This window comes from Lissotriton helveticus, chromosome 7, assembly GCF_964261635.1.
Source record: "Lissotriton helveticus chromosome 7, aLisHel1.1, whole genome shotgun sequence".
Taxonomy (NCBI): domain Eukaryota; kingdom Metazoa; phylum Chordata; class Amphibia; order Caudata; family Salamandridae; genus Lissotriton; species Lissotriton helveticus.
In genome coordinates this window covers 402,464,068-402,479,808 of record NC_136068.1, presented here as the reverse complement: position 1 = coordinate 402,479,808, position 15,741 = coordinate 402,464,068, and the positions used below count along the sequence as shown (strand labels likewise).

The 15,741-nt window shown below is 47.6% G+C and overlaps 1 protein-coding gene across 7 annotated transcripts in view; it reads left to right on the top strand.

Moving 5' to 3' along the window:
• The window catches only part of LOC144768531 (uncharacterized), a 326,174-nt gene that overhangs the window by 287,444 nt on the left and 22,989 nt on the right, over positions 1 to 15,741 (top strand). The window lies entirely within an intron of this gene.

The following is a 15,741-nucleotide window of genomic DNA, read 5'->3' as shown; positions in this document are numbered from 1 at the left end:
GATCAAATAAATCTTGCACCCACTCTGTGTCTTACTTCCCAGACACATGCAAAATTTCTCCTCGCATGAGACCAAAATTTTGTCCATATCCCAAAGCAATACTTTTAAGATTCCAAACCCTACCTTCTTTCAACCTTACCACATTGCACAGAATCTCCACAACTTCTTATGGTGCCCCAAACTGACTCTCACCCTTGGGAATCTTACCTGGTTTCCTCACTCGAACCTAATCGCCAACCTTCCCCTGCACACCCTTCACTCCATGACTTTATTCATAATACACTTTACTTTTATTGTGCACTTCCTCCAATCGGTTTTTTACTTCTGCAGCTGACCATTGCTCCGGCATACCATCAGAAAGCCAAGCTGGAGTGAACCTGCACCTGGGGTCTCCTGTCCTTCATCATGATAAAAGGAGACAAACCACTGGCATCATGAGTGGTCACCCTATAGGCCCAAACAGCCTTTTGTAGTTCTAATTTCCAATCCTTTTGCTTACACGTAGTTGCCTGAATGACTCCCTTCAACACTCGGTTGAAGCGTTCAACAGTGCCATTACCGCTGGGATTGTAAAGAGCCTTGGTCTTGTGTTTTACTCCAACTCTTTCAAAATAATACTTTGCACTTATAGATGTGAATTGCACCCCATTATCACTCAAAAACTGACCGGTAAGCCTTCCATCACAAACAACTTGTCAAGGAATTTAAGAACAGTATTAGTATCCACCTTCTCCACAATTTCCACAACCAGCCATTTAGAAAACAAATCAATGGCAACTAAACCATACTCCTTAAATTCACCTTATTGGGCCAAGAATTTCCACTGGTACAACTTCCCAAGGCAAATTTGGGATCAACCCCTCGCTCATTGATGGTCTTAAAGTCTTCAACCTCTTGTCCGCTGAGGAACATACATCATACTCTCTTACAAACCTCTCCACAGCCTTGTCCACTCCTGGCCACCAAAAGACACCTTTGACAATAGACTTGTTTCTTACCACCCCAAAATGCCCTTCATGGCATAATTGTAAAACCTTGTTTCTCAAACTCTCAGTTGGTATGACTCTGTCCCCTCTCATGACCAAGTCCTTGTCCACACATAACTCCATTCTAACCTCCCAAAAAGGTCTCAAACTCTGTTACACCATTCCTTCTAGGCCAATACTTGCATAAATACTCCAAAACCACTTGTAAACTACTTTATTTAAGTTGTTCCTCTATCCACTCAGTTTTTTGATAGCTGGTACCCCAGAGTCTTGAACAAATGCATTGTTTTTTTCACCAGTGAAACTCCGGGTTAACATCAGTGGAAAACAACTACTGTTCTATTTTCTTTATGAACTTTTCTTTCCAAATTTCTTTGCTGATAATATTATAAGGTGATCCTGAGTCCGTAAACATCTTAATAGATACACCCCCTATAGATATGTCACACACAGGCTTCCCTTTCACAGAGCCATCAGATAAGATAGTACAAAAGTCCCTTGCAAGCTCTTCACACGCACATTCCCACTTGAATTCTCATTTTCTACCTCACTATCTGTAGGACTATCCTCTTCCCACACACACTTAACATTGCCTTTCCTTCCCCTACAAACTTTACTAAAGTGTCTATTAATCCACAAATACTGCATTTCTTTTTAGCTGCAAGACCATATTTGCTGAATGCCAAATGTTCTTTGCTGTCACAACGATAGCACCTTCTTTCCTCCAGTTTCTTCTCCTTCCAGGTGCTTCTCTGCAGTTGACTTTGGCCTCGGGCATGCTCTGTTGATTTTGACCACGGCCCACACTCTGTACTTTGAAAACACCCTCTGTATCCTTGTCAGACTCTTTAAGTTCTGTGTCACATCTTCCTGACATTTCTGCTTTTCTTACTTTAGTTAATAAATTTTCCAATGGTGCATCCGCATTGGTCCATAAACTGTCTTGGATCGTTGAATTATTACTATGCATGCCTAACTGATCACGTATAAAGTCATCATATAGACCTCTAAATTTGCAATCAATAGTCAGTTTTTTAAGATCATCAATGTACTCATCCACACGTTCTCCTTTGTTCTGTTTCCTTTGAAGGAATTTATAACATACAACACCAATGCAAACCTTCGGTGCGAAGTATTTATCTAGATCCTTCAATGCTGCCTCAAAAACATTTACTTCTTCACTTGCGATCATCTTGGGCATGCAAGTATGTTTTTAACCCTACCGGCCCCAGAGAATGGAATAAAAGTCTGTTAATTTGATCTGCCTTCATCTTACCAGCCTCATCCACAGCCTTAATTTTAGATTACGAAATAATCTTTGCACTCTAACCATTTCATTGCTGGATGTGGTCCTGTTGCCCAAAATGCATGTGGAGGCCTGCTAGTGAAACTCTACTGAGCAATGACCTCCTCAACCCCTTGAACTCCTTGTTCCATGCAATGCCTCCAATACTAAGGACTTTTTTTTCAATGCTTTCTCATGAAGATAGGTACTTGCAGACCAGTCAATACCAAACACGAACTGTGGCTGCCCCCCTTGGCATGGATATAGTAAAATAAACCAAAAATAACTGCCCCCTTACTTTCTCATCTGTTCCAATTCCTGATCAGCACTTAGCGCCTGAACTTGTCTTTATAGTGATGCTGCTAGCGGAAACTAAGAGCTGATAATCCTGCTCTGGTTGGCCACCTTACGCCAAAGGTACTGTAGTTCCCATGAAAATTCGCAATTTGCAAATCAAGATGGCCGTCACACAAGGTCACACAGCGCAACCTTCCGTCACGACATAATACGCTCCGCTCTCTCCTGCCTTCTGCTGGCGTCCAAGATAGTTACAGGCAGAGATCGTCGCAACAGCAGAATGGACGTACCTCACGAAGGGGCATCAGAGCACTGCAGCTGCTTGAAAAATGGGGCAGATCAGTTCCCCAACCGCTTCAGTAATCCTTACAGATCATAGTAAGTTATTTTTTCCGCCTCCTCACTGTAAATCCGATTGTGAGCAAGACTGTAAAACGTGATGACAAGTCCTGTAACCTTCTCCGTAGGTTCCAGATGAAAATATCGAGTTCCACCAAATACAATTAAAATGAAGTGTGTCCCTTTTTACTTTTTCGTCCTTCGTGCTATATCACGTAGATCACCCAGTCGTCGCCAAGTGTTAAGTACGAGAATACTCCAGGAATGTGTCCATAATCAAGCTTTATTCAGCTGGTCAAATAAGTAATACCAAGAGCCAGGCAGCACGGCTTCCGGTCCAAGACATCGTTAGCAACTAATGTCCTGGACAGGAACCCATGATACAAACATGCATTCTACGGCACGCTCCATACCTTGCTCCAATGCAGAATACAATGACATAACACTGCCTTTCTGAACTAACAGCAGTAAACTGGGATGGCTGCTCACAAGAGCCCTGTTTGTGTCTTCGGTGTCCGGTAAGCAATTGTAGGTACTGAAGCCCTCTCCCCTATTTGTCAACAATTCGAGAGTCAGTGGCATCCCGTGCACAGATGTGTGCCGCTGCGCCTTCACATTTTAACTGTCAGAGTTGAAATAATCATGAACAGCGCTGAGCTATTTACTATCTTAGCCCTCTTTTTGTTTCTTGCTTCGGCATTCCTCAAATTGGCTCGCGCAAATAAGGACACTCCACACAGCTCTGCTATATAGCATAAAAGGTCACTTTTATTATTAGGACAGCCAAAGACAGACTCCGAACATTACCTTTATTAAACAAACACCTTGTATAATTTTTCCCAAAACTTTTCCCCAATTGGTTTTACATCACCATTCCAAAACTGATTTTATTATTTGCCAATAATCCAAAACTGTTTTAATACCAATCCAATGTTTTTCCTTCCAACTTTTCTTTTCCCCCTACCCTCCCCACCCCCCAGAGAGAAAGGATAAGTCCGTTCTAGACTATCCTATCGCCTAAAAACCCGCCACCCAGGAAAACCCCCAGTGTTTTCCTGTCCCACCCAACCTTGGTCATAGCAAGAATTTTTTTTTAAACTTCCTTATTTGAACACCATAGATCAACGCACCACAGTTTGGCCAATGCATCCCGCAGTTCCATAAGATAGTACGCTTGTCCCATCTGTGACAAGTGCACACCATCTCCTCTGAATAAGTGAAGCATTTCGCTTGAAAAATGCTCATCCGCCAGAACAGTTATGCCCATAGCTGTGCAGAAAATTTTCATCGCTCTGTTCAACTTACGGCGGGCTTTTTCCACCGCCGAATGTACTCGGGCCCCTCTCCATTGGTGTCTATAAACCAATTCTGTCCACACCACCCTTGTTCCCACCCAATTACTTTTAAGCACTGCAAGGTCTAGCTTCATTTGTTTTATCAGTGTCAGGCCTGATAATTCCACCAAATCGTTTTCTCCCAGGTGTAGTATTAGCAGATCTGGAATTCCCCAAGCTGCAGCCAGTTTGGACAGCAAGGGAAATAGGGCATTCCATTTCATGCCCCCAACCCCTTTCCACAACACCTCATGGTCTTTTCCATACAAACCCAAGCCCCGTCCACATATTTGCTGTTCGGCAAAAACTGATGACCATTTAACTAGTGAATGTCCCACAATCCAAGTCCTCTTTTTCCGAGGGAAATCCAAAACTCGACCTGTGATACAAAAAACCCACATTAACAGTATACAACAGTGAAGGGCGCATGCATTTCACAGCCGCACATATCTGTAACAACAGTTAGATTTCCATCGCCCAATGCGCTGTAACTCTTCCTTCCCCCAACCCAATCTGGCAGCCTCCGTAGCGGCACCTATTCTAAAAGAATGTGTTCCGAAGCATTTTGGATTTTCCCCCACCAATGAAAGACTTTTCCTCAGTACAGACAAAAACTGAAAACAAGTCAACTGGCTCCCTTGATTATGACAAAATTATTCCAGAACAGAAAACATTTGACTTTAAGATTGACACCCATTCCTCCAAAGGACAACAATCCACCACCCCACTCCTTCCCAATTGTATCCAAGTCCCAACCCCTGTTTGGTCTGTCTTTGACTGTCTCAGCCTAATCTGTAACACTTTCCCATCCAGGACGTTGATATCTGATGTCTGGATCCCAGACTGGTGCCTTAAACCTAATAGTTCCGAAATGCGGAAAGCACCAAAGAACAGCCAGATCATGCATAACCTGAACCTAACTAATTCCCATTCGTTATAACAAAAACTAGGCAGGGCTCTTAAAATCCGCCTCAACAGGTGAAATGTAATAGGTTTTCTCAAAGATTTAACATGAACTTTGCTTCTCCCAAAACCCTTCAGCATTCTTCGCAACACAAACCCAACCTGAACTGCCTTACCCAACCATAACTGGCTATAAAATCAAATGCCTGCCAGTTTGCCTGAAATCGTTGTATGCGACAAGCCCTTGTCCATCAAATGTAATACGAAATCTAACATAAACTGTTCATTTCCTACAGCTGTGCCATCCTGATCATGGGCCGAAGCATAAATTACAAATTCAGACCAGGCTTGTTGGTAGCTCCTTCTCGTGGACTTAGCTATGGAATGTTCCACCAGATCTGCAATCCTCACTCCCCCAGGTCCCAAATGGTCGAAGGGATCACCGTCTTGTGTCTGTCCGCTCTTGGCGCCAAAACCCGGAACTTCTGCCAATTGCAACGAGACAGAGCATCAGCGATTGAGTTGTTCACCCCAGGAATATGTTTGGCCTTAAAGACAATGTTCAGCTTTAGGATTTGCAACATAAATGCACGTAACAAGTGCAGCACCCTCACATCTCTCGCTCGCTGCCCATTAACCAGACTTACCACTTCCATATTGTCAATGTGGAATAGTACACAGCGGTCCCTGAACTCCTCTCCCCACACCTGCAATGCGACCAAAAGCGGGAAAAATTCCAAGAAGGCGATACTACGTCCCTGTTCTAACCAACGCTCCGGCCAACGCTCAGCGCACCAGCGCCCTTCCCAGAATAAACCAAAACATTGGGCTCCCGAAGCATCCGAGAAAATCTGTACCTGCCACACCGTGTTTTCTTCCACAAAGTTGATTGACACACCATTGAATTCATCCAAAAACCTCAACCAGATGACAAATCCTCTCTCACTTTGGTCGTCAGTCTGATGTGGTGATGCGGCAAAGAAGCCACTGACATCGCAAAGCCAAGACGTCTGCAGAAGGTTCTGCCCACTCTCACCACTCTGCAGGCAAAATTAAGATACCCTAACAGACGCTGAACCTGTCGAAGCTGCAACCTTTTTTCACCAAGCACTTCCTGCAAAAAGGCCCTAATCTCTTGCACCTTAGCCAAGGGCAAACGAGCTACCATTGCAGTAGTATCGATCTCAATGCCAAGGAAGACTAACTTCGTCGTCGGACCTTCAGTTTTTTCTACAGCCAATGGCACTCCAAATTCACCTGCCATCTCCTGAAAACAAGCCAACACTTTGTTGCATTGTTCGCTTCCTGCCTGTCCAATAAACAAAAAGTCATCCAAGTAGTGACAAACTGCTGCGTGCCCAGATTTCTGTATTCCACACCATTCCAAAAACTTGCTAAAAGTTTCGAAAAGAGAACACGAAATAGAACATCCCATGGGCAACACACGATCTACATAGAATGCTTCTTCAAAATACATTCCCAGCAATTCAAAATCCATGGGGTGGATAGGCAACAACCGAAAAGCCGCCTGAATATCACATTTTGCTAGTTGTGCCCCCACTCCAGCCAGGCGAACCAACCGCAAAGCATCATCCACTGAGGCATATGACACCGCCGTGTCATCCGCCGAGATGAAGTCGTTGACTGACTGACCCTCCGGCCAGGACAGATGGTGAATAAGCCGGAACTCACCTTGAGCTTTCTTTGGAATAACCCCCAAAGGCGAGACCATCAAATTAGGCAGGGGACAATGATAAAAAGGACCCGCTATTCTGCCCAGTTCCAATTCCTTATCCAGTTTAGCTCGAACCACATGAGGTAATTCCTTTGCTGATTTTAAGTTTTCAGCCCAACGCTGTACACGAGGGCCTTGGTACCCAATTCGAAAACCTATCCGAAAACCCCAGAGCAATTTAATCTCTGCTGCATTATCCGTGTAGGCTTCCAGACAGTGTAGCATAGCTCTAAGCCTAATTGGGGTAGGAGCCTTTTGGTATAAGAGGTGGAAGGGTCCATCGTCCTCTCTGCCCCCTCCCGTGATCCCCTGGGTGTTGATTGGGAAAACACTGGAAAATGGCGTGTCTACCCCCGCACTGAGCACACTCATGTTTGAATTTACAATATTGTCACACACAAGAGCCCCGATTGAAGCCCCAGCACCTCCTGTGGCGGGCAACTGTCCTCTTCCCATACCACCCGCCCCCATTGGAGAGGGACGCTGGAGAAAGGGCCGATATGTTATGGGGAGGCCACTGGCCGTATGAATCGTGTTTGATGTCTGATGCCCTGACATCCATTGGAGCCACAACTCCTGGTCCACCTCCCCCCATGGTTTGTCGTTAAACAGACTCACTCTAGCCCTAAATTCTTCGTAGTAATTTAACCAGGCATAGCCTCCCGCCTGCAAATGTGCCCTCCTGATGATGTCTATGTACTTGAACAATGCCACTGCCCTCTCTGGATACCGCTCACAATAAACACTTGCATAGATTATGAAAGCAGCCGTCCAGTTTTCTTTTGTTTTAGGCACTTTTGGGTGGCGGGACAACTCCAGCTCTTCCTCCTTCGATCCCTCTCTAGCCTGCAGATCTCTATGTAAGAGCCGGAAAATATCAACATAGTCATGACTCCAAATTCTTTGTCTCGTTCTTTGCGACAAGTGCGTGCCTAAAGGCATGGCCACACCCATATAAGGTAATTTTGTGCAACCATACCCCTGACTCTCACAATGCAAAGAACTATTTAAAGACGAAACAGGGCTTACCCCCCCCCCCCCCCCACCCCCTTCCCTCTGGCCCCCAGACCCCAAAATGGACTGCGGTGCACCCTGTGGCACCGTGCACAAATCTCCTGTAACCTTTGCAATCCCTTCAGCACAACCCTCCCCTGGCCGCACACTAGGGCCGCTCACCAAAGGCAGTGTCCATGCAGCCCACCAGTCTTCCTTACCTGATGGCAGCTGTGTAGCCCTTTGCTGAAAGTCTTTGAGACCATCACATTGATGATGTCCGCCACGCCTTCCCCGAGCTGCAGAGAAAACCTCTCCAGTTCCCTGAAACTCACTAGAAGATGAGATGACCCCCCCCCCTTCACCCCAAACTCCTGACCGCCCAAACCAGGAGCCGCCTCCCTCGACACCCACTCCCTCGGATTCTCTATATTTTCTTTGTCAAAATCATCATATTCCCCACCATAAACATCATGAAATTCATTATCCACAAAACTCGTGCTCGGCATGGAGCCATTTCCAGTGTTACCATCATATCTTACCAAATTGGACACAGGCCTCTGTTGCGAGCGCCCGGCCGATGACCCAAAATCCACACCAGATTCGCTTCGGGTATATTGTGCTGCCCCCAAAGCCGCACTTTGCTTCGCTATACTAGGAATAGAACTCTGAGCCACAGATCTGTAACCAGAGTCCGTTACCAAGTTCCCGCCGCTCCAGCGAGGAACCGCTCTTAACTTACCTTTTACCTGATCCACTTGGCCTCCAGATAAGCCCTTCTTGGGCACCTCAGCGTGGTTCATCCATACCCATTGCCCTTGCTGTGGGCCCATATCCGAATCAAACTCCACCCGTGGGTGGCGTGGAGGTGGCATGGACGCCGGAAAAACCACTACCACCTCACTGTCCCTGTTATCAACCCCACTCACACTCTGGCCCCCCGCCCAACAAGAACTTGCCTCTCCCTGCCTGCCCAACACACCTCCCTCAACAGGCTGGAAGTCGTATGTACAACCAACAGAATTGTCTCCCTCATACAGGGACTCTTTGCCCCCGGCTGCCTTCGGAGGCTCTCTAGGTTGAGGCAGCAAAACCTCCTGCAAGTCTGAAAATGCTTGAGCAATATTGTGGTCAGTCGGAACAGGCTCTCCACTCAGAGCACCTCCAGTACCCACAGATTCCCAATGACAAAAATCTTCCTCCTCACTGTCGCTGGAGTAATACACTAAGGTAGTTGCCTGACCCCTAAAACAAGCCTCCGGCGCTATGTCAACTCTGTTGCCAACAGAGCCCACAGCATAACTCACTGGGGGTATTCCTCCTAAAAATGCAGCCTCCTCATGATGAATTAGAACTCTTGGCGTCTGCCCCACATTTCTGTCTCCTGCGCCGCACTCACTGAACAGGGCCTCTTCACTCAGCTCCACTTGTTGCAGTCTATTCGCCAAGGCAATGCTGGCCCTTCCGCCGCGCTTCCCTGCCCTCTTCCTCGCTTGGGGCTCTAAAGCAAACTGGCCTCCCCTCAAAGCACTTGGGGCCGAAGCTGAGCGCAGCGGGCACTCTTTCCTTGAGTGCACCTACCTGAGGAGCGCGCTAGACGTTGCCGTAAAGATGACCCTTTGGCCTCAAACACTGTCTCTGCAGAGCGGCCCGCTACAGACCAATTTATTTTATTTATATGCGGCAACAGCGCGACTCACCCCTTCAGCCGCCAAGCGCCTCTGACGCTTCACCTCAACAGCGTCTTCCAAAACGGCACCTGGGCGCAATAAATCAGTGCGCCCGACTGACACTAGCGCTCTGACTGCCTCTCTGGCAATGTCCTCCGCCGACATCGCCTCTCCGCAGTTTACCACGTCGAAAAAACAGAACAACGGTGAATGTCACAAAACGCTGACAGGGATTCCTCACAGCTGTTCTAAAAAAAACGACGCCACTGCTCCCTCACTCCTGTCGAGTGACGTCGCCCACCCGCCCATGAAACCACCCCTCCCTTTCCTCCCATAGCCAATCGCGACGTGTGGGATATCCCATCGCGCGAAACATCCCAGGGGGACACCGGCTCATGCCAAGTCCCCCCGGGACCCATTCCCCGATCATCATGTGATTCTTCAAGGAACTGGCATATACTGATTACTGGAAAAAGGTTTTCACTTGTGAGGTGCGAGAACCTTGTTGTTCTCACACAATTGTTTTTTTAGGCCTCATGGCATTGGAAAGCTGGAGGGGCACTCGCAGAAGCACTGTTAGTAGAAAGAGAGGATGTGGCGTTGCAGAAGTTGGGACCTAGCCAATCTCTGCATCGGATCAACTTGCTGTGTCTGAAAAATAAACTGACCATGTGTAACTTAACTGGTACTCATATACAGCTCTCCTGTACCTTCGAACTAGGAGTCAAGTTCTCACTTTATAAACAAGCAAGAGCAGCTGGCAAGGACAGCACAATGAGGACCGTAGCCCCTTTCCTTTTGTCGTTGCTTATCTCGTTGCTGCCTGAGGAGAACGAGACCCAGGAATGGAGCCAACTGGAGCACGGTCGGTAAGGGAAACATTCAATTTATGTGTGTAGATGATGGACAGCCCCAGCACCTCCACGCCATTAACAATCCTTCGCCTCCATCCCATGGGTATACACATACCTGCTAGATATTACTCCACTCGCCTCCCAAGGATAGACACTTTTCCCAAATTCATGTAATCTCACCATACGCACATCCCACCGTAGTTATTTACTTCCTCTTTTTATAGGCGTCCGCAAACGCTGATCTGGTTAACACTACAGGCACCTCTCATTCCATAGGTATCCATATTGGCTCCTTCATCATTCATCCACTTTGTAAATATCGATCTCGTCTCCCTCCAATATGCAGTCCCATTCATAACCAGCACCCTGTTTCCATATTTACCCCTAAATATGCATGCTATGTTGGTTTTACATAACCGCCTTAATTACCAAATGAAACCGATGTCAAGTGTACCAAATTGACCCTCTTCGTACTTTTAAGCCATCATCTTGTTGCATTCCTTTACTTGATTCCCTTTTTTCTAACCTAATTCCATTTTGTGCATGTATGCTTCAAAGATGTGACACACTTTCTTTAAGAGTTGGGTGTTCCTAAATTGTTTTTAATTTTTTGGGGGAGTCAATCAAAAATGTGTTAAGCGCGGCTACTCACCTGTAAGGGTCTCAAGGCGCTAGTGGTAGGGAGGGTGCAGGATCCATTCCATCAAGGAGGGGATCTGACGAAGAGCCAGGTTTTGAGGTTTCTTGCAAAGATGGGGAGTGATGTTGTCAATCTGAGGTGGAGCGGAAGGGCGTTCCAGGCTTTGGCCATGAGGAAGAAGGAGCAGCCTCCTGATCTGGTCTTTCTGGTGAAGGGAACCATGGCATAGGAGAGCTGAGCTGATCGTAGGGTCCTTTGGCGTGCGTGGAATTTGAGTCGGCTGTTCAGGCATGCTGGTCCGGTGCCGTGTAGGGCCTTGTGTGCGTGAGTGAGTTCTTGAATGTGATTCTCGCCTCAACGGGAGCCAGTGGAGTGTGCGCAGGTGCTGGGAGATGTAGCAGTGTTTTGGCAGTTTGAGGACCAGTATTGTGGCAGCGTTCTGGATTTTCTGTAGCTTGCGGGTGAGGTTTTTGTTTATTCCGGTGTAGAGTGAGTTGCCGTATTAGTCTACTGGCGACCAGGGCATGAGTGATGGTCTTTCTATGTTCGAGGGGGATCCATTTGAAGGTCTTATGAAGGAGGCAGAGGGTGTGGAAGCAGGCAGATGAGACTGAGTTGATCGGGCGATCCATTTTGAGCTCGGAGTCCAGGATGATTCCCAGGTTGCGTGCGTGGTCCTTGGGGGTTGGTGGGTTTCCGAGGGTGGGGGGCCACCAGGTGTTGCTCCAGGCATCAGGGTTTGGGTCCATGATGAGAACTTATGTTTTATTGGTGTTTAGTTGTAGGCAGCTGTTTTTCATCCATTTGGCGATGGCTACCATGCCTTCTTGAAAGTAATGTCTGGCGGTGTTGGGTTCGCTGAATAGGGAGAGGATGAGTTGGGCATCATCTGCGTATGACACAATGTTCAGTCCGTAGGTCCTAACGATGGGGGCGAGTCGAGCCATGTAGACGTTCAAGAGTGTCGGACCCTGGGGGACTCTGCAGGTGGTAGGTGTAGGGTCCGAGAGGAAGGGGGGGAGACTGACCCGCTGCATTCTGCCGGAGAGGAAGGAGCGGATCCAGTCTAGGGCTTTGTCCTGGATTCCTGCGTCGTGGAGTCTGCGTATTAGGGTGCTGTGAGAGACTGTGTCAAACACCGCTGAGAGGTAGAGGAGGATGAGGGCTACTGTTCCACCTTTGTCCGGTAGGGTGCGGATGTCATCTGTTTCCATACTGTGTTTTTTTCCTGAAGCTGGATTGGGAGGAGTCGAGGATGTTGTACTCTTCGATGAATGTGGCGAGTTGGCGGTTGATGGCTTTCTCGACGACTTTCGCTAAGAAGGAGAGCAGGAAGATGAGTCTGTAGTTTTTGAGGTTGGTGGGGTCCGCCAAGGGTTTCTTCAGGAGGGGGTTGACCTCTTCATGTTTCCAGTTGTCGGGGAACAAGGCGGTCACCTGGGAGCAGTTGATGGTGTGGCAGAGCATGGGTGCGATGGTGTCGGCGGCTCTGTTGATGATGTGGTGGGGCAGTGGTCTGTGGGGGCTCCTGAGTGGATTGACTTCATTGTCTTCAGTGTGTCTTCCGTGGTGAGGGCTGTCCAGTTGTCAATTGATGGTTTCTGGGTGTCTGGGGTGGTTGGTGAGGGTTGAGGGTGTTCGTTGTCTTCGTCGAAGTTGTCGTAGATACTCTTGATTTTGTGGTGGAAAAAGGTGCTGAGCTTGTCGCAGAGGTCTTGTGAGGGAGGGATATCGGTAGACTCGCTGGTGGGTTGGGCGAACTCCTTGATGATGAAGAGTTCTTGCTGTTCTGCGCGCGGGTGAAGATTCTGTCTTCAATCACTTCTTTCCTCATTTCTATGATGAGCTGGTGGTGGGCGTTGGTGGCTGCCTGAAGTTGTTGTGGGCCTCTGTGGATTTAGTGTTGCTCCAGGCCTTTTCGAGGCAGCGGCAAGTGCATCTGGACTCTCGAAGTTCGGTGGTGAAAAATCTGGCTTTCTTGGCGTGGGTATTGTTGTTTTTCTTGAGGGGGGGCTATGGTGTTGGCGCTGTCTGAGATCCATCTATGTAGGGTTCGGGCTGTGGTGTTGGGGTCGTCGTTTTCTGCGATGGTTGGGGTGGAGTTGTTGAGTGAGGAGGTGAGCTGGTTGTCTGTGATTCTGGTCCAGTTTCTTCATGGGAGCAGGTGCTGGTGTCTGTGGGTGCTCTGAAGGTGAAGTGGACCCAACGATGGTCGGTCCATGGGAGTTCGGTGGTGTGGCTGAAGGTGAGGGAGTTTCCTGTAGTGATGAGGGGGTCGAGGGTGTATCCTGCTGAGTGTGTGGGCTCGGTCATGATCTGGCAAAGTCCAATGTTGTGGAGGTTATCCAGGAGGAATGCGGTGTTTGGGTCCAGTTGGTTGTTGAGGTGGAAGTTGAGGACTCCCAGCAGGGTGTAGTTGGTGGATGAAATGGCCTGCGGGGCGATGATGTCTGTGATGGAATTGGCAAAGGGTCAGTGGGGTTCAGGGGGTCGATAGATGAGCGTTCCTTGGAGGGTGGCAGTGAGGCTGGCCAGTATCTTGAAGTGAAGGTGTTCCATCAGGTCTGTGGGCACGTTGGGGGGAGGGGGGGTGCTCAGACGGAGGGTGGATTTGTGTACAATGGCAATTCCTCCTCCCGGGCAGGTGGGGTGGTCCTTCCTGGAGATCTTGTATCCTTGTGGGATGGCGATGGCTATATCCGGTCCCAAGGAGGTGTTAGTCCATGTTTCGGTGAAGAATGCTACGTCCGGGGTGGTGCTGTCGAGGAGGTCCCAGATTTCGGTGGCGTGTTTGTGGAGGGATCGGACGCTGAGGAGGATGCATTGCAGGGTCTTCGGTTCGGGTGTGTTCTTGCTGTCTGGTTGTGCTGGGTCTGTGTTCCTTGCGGTGCTGTAGGTTTGTCGGCAGTGGTCACAGCTTGAAGGGTCCATGGGTGTCCGCTGGTGAGGCTACCTTGCAGTTGTTGTTGCGGCCTGAGTGGAGTGCTGCTAGTTCATAGCGTTGGCGGGATGAGGTCCAGGGTTCCTGGCGCTGGTTGTGGTCGGGCGCAGACGGGGTTGCCTTTAGCGCGCCAGTGGTGTGCGCGACCGCCATTAAGTAGGCGTCGGGTAGGGCTGGACAACTGGTAGAGGGGGAGGGGAGCTGGATTGGTCGTGCTGGGGGGAGGGGCAACGGGGGCAGGAGCGGCGGGGACAGCAGGCAGGAAAAGGAGGAATAAAGGAAAAGTAAATAGTGGAAATGTTCAGAAAGAGCAGAAATGCAGAAAAGTGCAGAAAGGAGAATAGAAATGAGGGTAAAAAACGAGAGAAAAAACGGGGTGAGAAAGGAGATAGAGATCCACTGGACCCCCGGGGATGAGGCACAGGTGAACCTGTGGGTGGAGGACGGCCTCGAGCACCAAACACTCAAGAGTGCAGGGGCAGGCCTCACTTAATGGTGGAGCTGCGAGGGAGGGGGAGCAATGTCACTGACAATGAGTCAATTAATCTTTCTCTCAGTGCTGCATTCGTATACTTGAGAGCATTAAACCTATTTTGTAATTCACCAACAATGCAAAATCATACTTGTATGCTGGTAATGAAATTACCAAAAGTCAGGATGGACTCTAACTCTGTTAATTGACTGTATATGAGCAATTCTCATAAAAATATAACGCTAAAACTAAAAGGGCACGACTATTGTACCCAAACAAAACCATTAACTGTAAAGGATGAGCCCTTGCTGGATGAGTTCTGCCTTAAGTTTCATTAGATATTTCTTTAAGAATCAAATCCATTTGATTCAGTAATCCACTATTCAATTAGGATTCACATGTTTCACTTGGAGTCACAATACCGAATAAGCAGCTTCCCTGCATGTAGGTCCTCATGAATGGTTACTCTTAACAAAAATATTTTTTCATCGTTCAATTCTGGCCCCTCTGCCTCTCACATTCTCTCGCACATGCTTCAAGCCCCTCTCATATTGATTCCCTTTAGGTCATCGAGCACACTTTATCTCCAGTGACTTAAAGATTTCTGCCCCTTAAACCCAGCTCTCACCCCTATCTATTCCCCATGCCACATAATTCCACTACACAAATAGACTACACACCACACAATTCCACAACTATCCCAATTCAACCCACAGAATTCCACTCCAAACCATATACATCCACCCCACTGCAAACCAAAACAAATGGGTAAAATACATTGTCATTTACAATGCCAATAGCTTTAACTCTCTCAAATGCGAGACCGATTGAATTGCAAATGCATGTTTTTCCTGAAAGCAACTAGCCCCTCCATAGTCTTGTTTCGCCCAAACTACTGAATCAGGCTGAACACCCCCAGATGAACATTTTCAACAAGAATTTGAGCAATGATGAGGCAGGCCCTTTCAATTATTTTTTCCTGGAAGGTTTGGGTGGTTCTAGTGGGTCAAAAGTTAAGTGTGGTTAAATCAGAAGAGCTGTCTTTTGTAAACGTCTATGTGTGAATGTGTCTGAAAAGTGTTGACTTTTCATTACTTAACTTTTATTGACATTTGGATTTAAAGCAAAATATGGCAAAGATCATTTCATCTTTAAAGTTACCAAAAACCGTTGCTGTCTAAAGTTTTTAAAAGTTTCAAAATATACCAACATTTTATTCACAAATAACTCCTATTGTCCCTTACTGTTGTAACATAAACAAACATTTGGTTTGAGAGTTGTGATACGTTTCT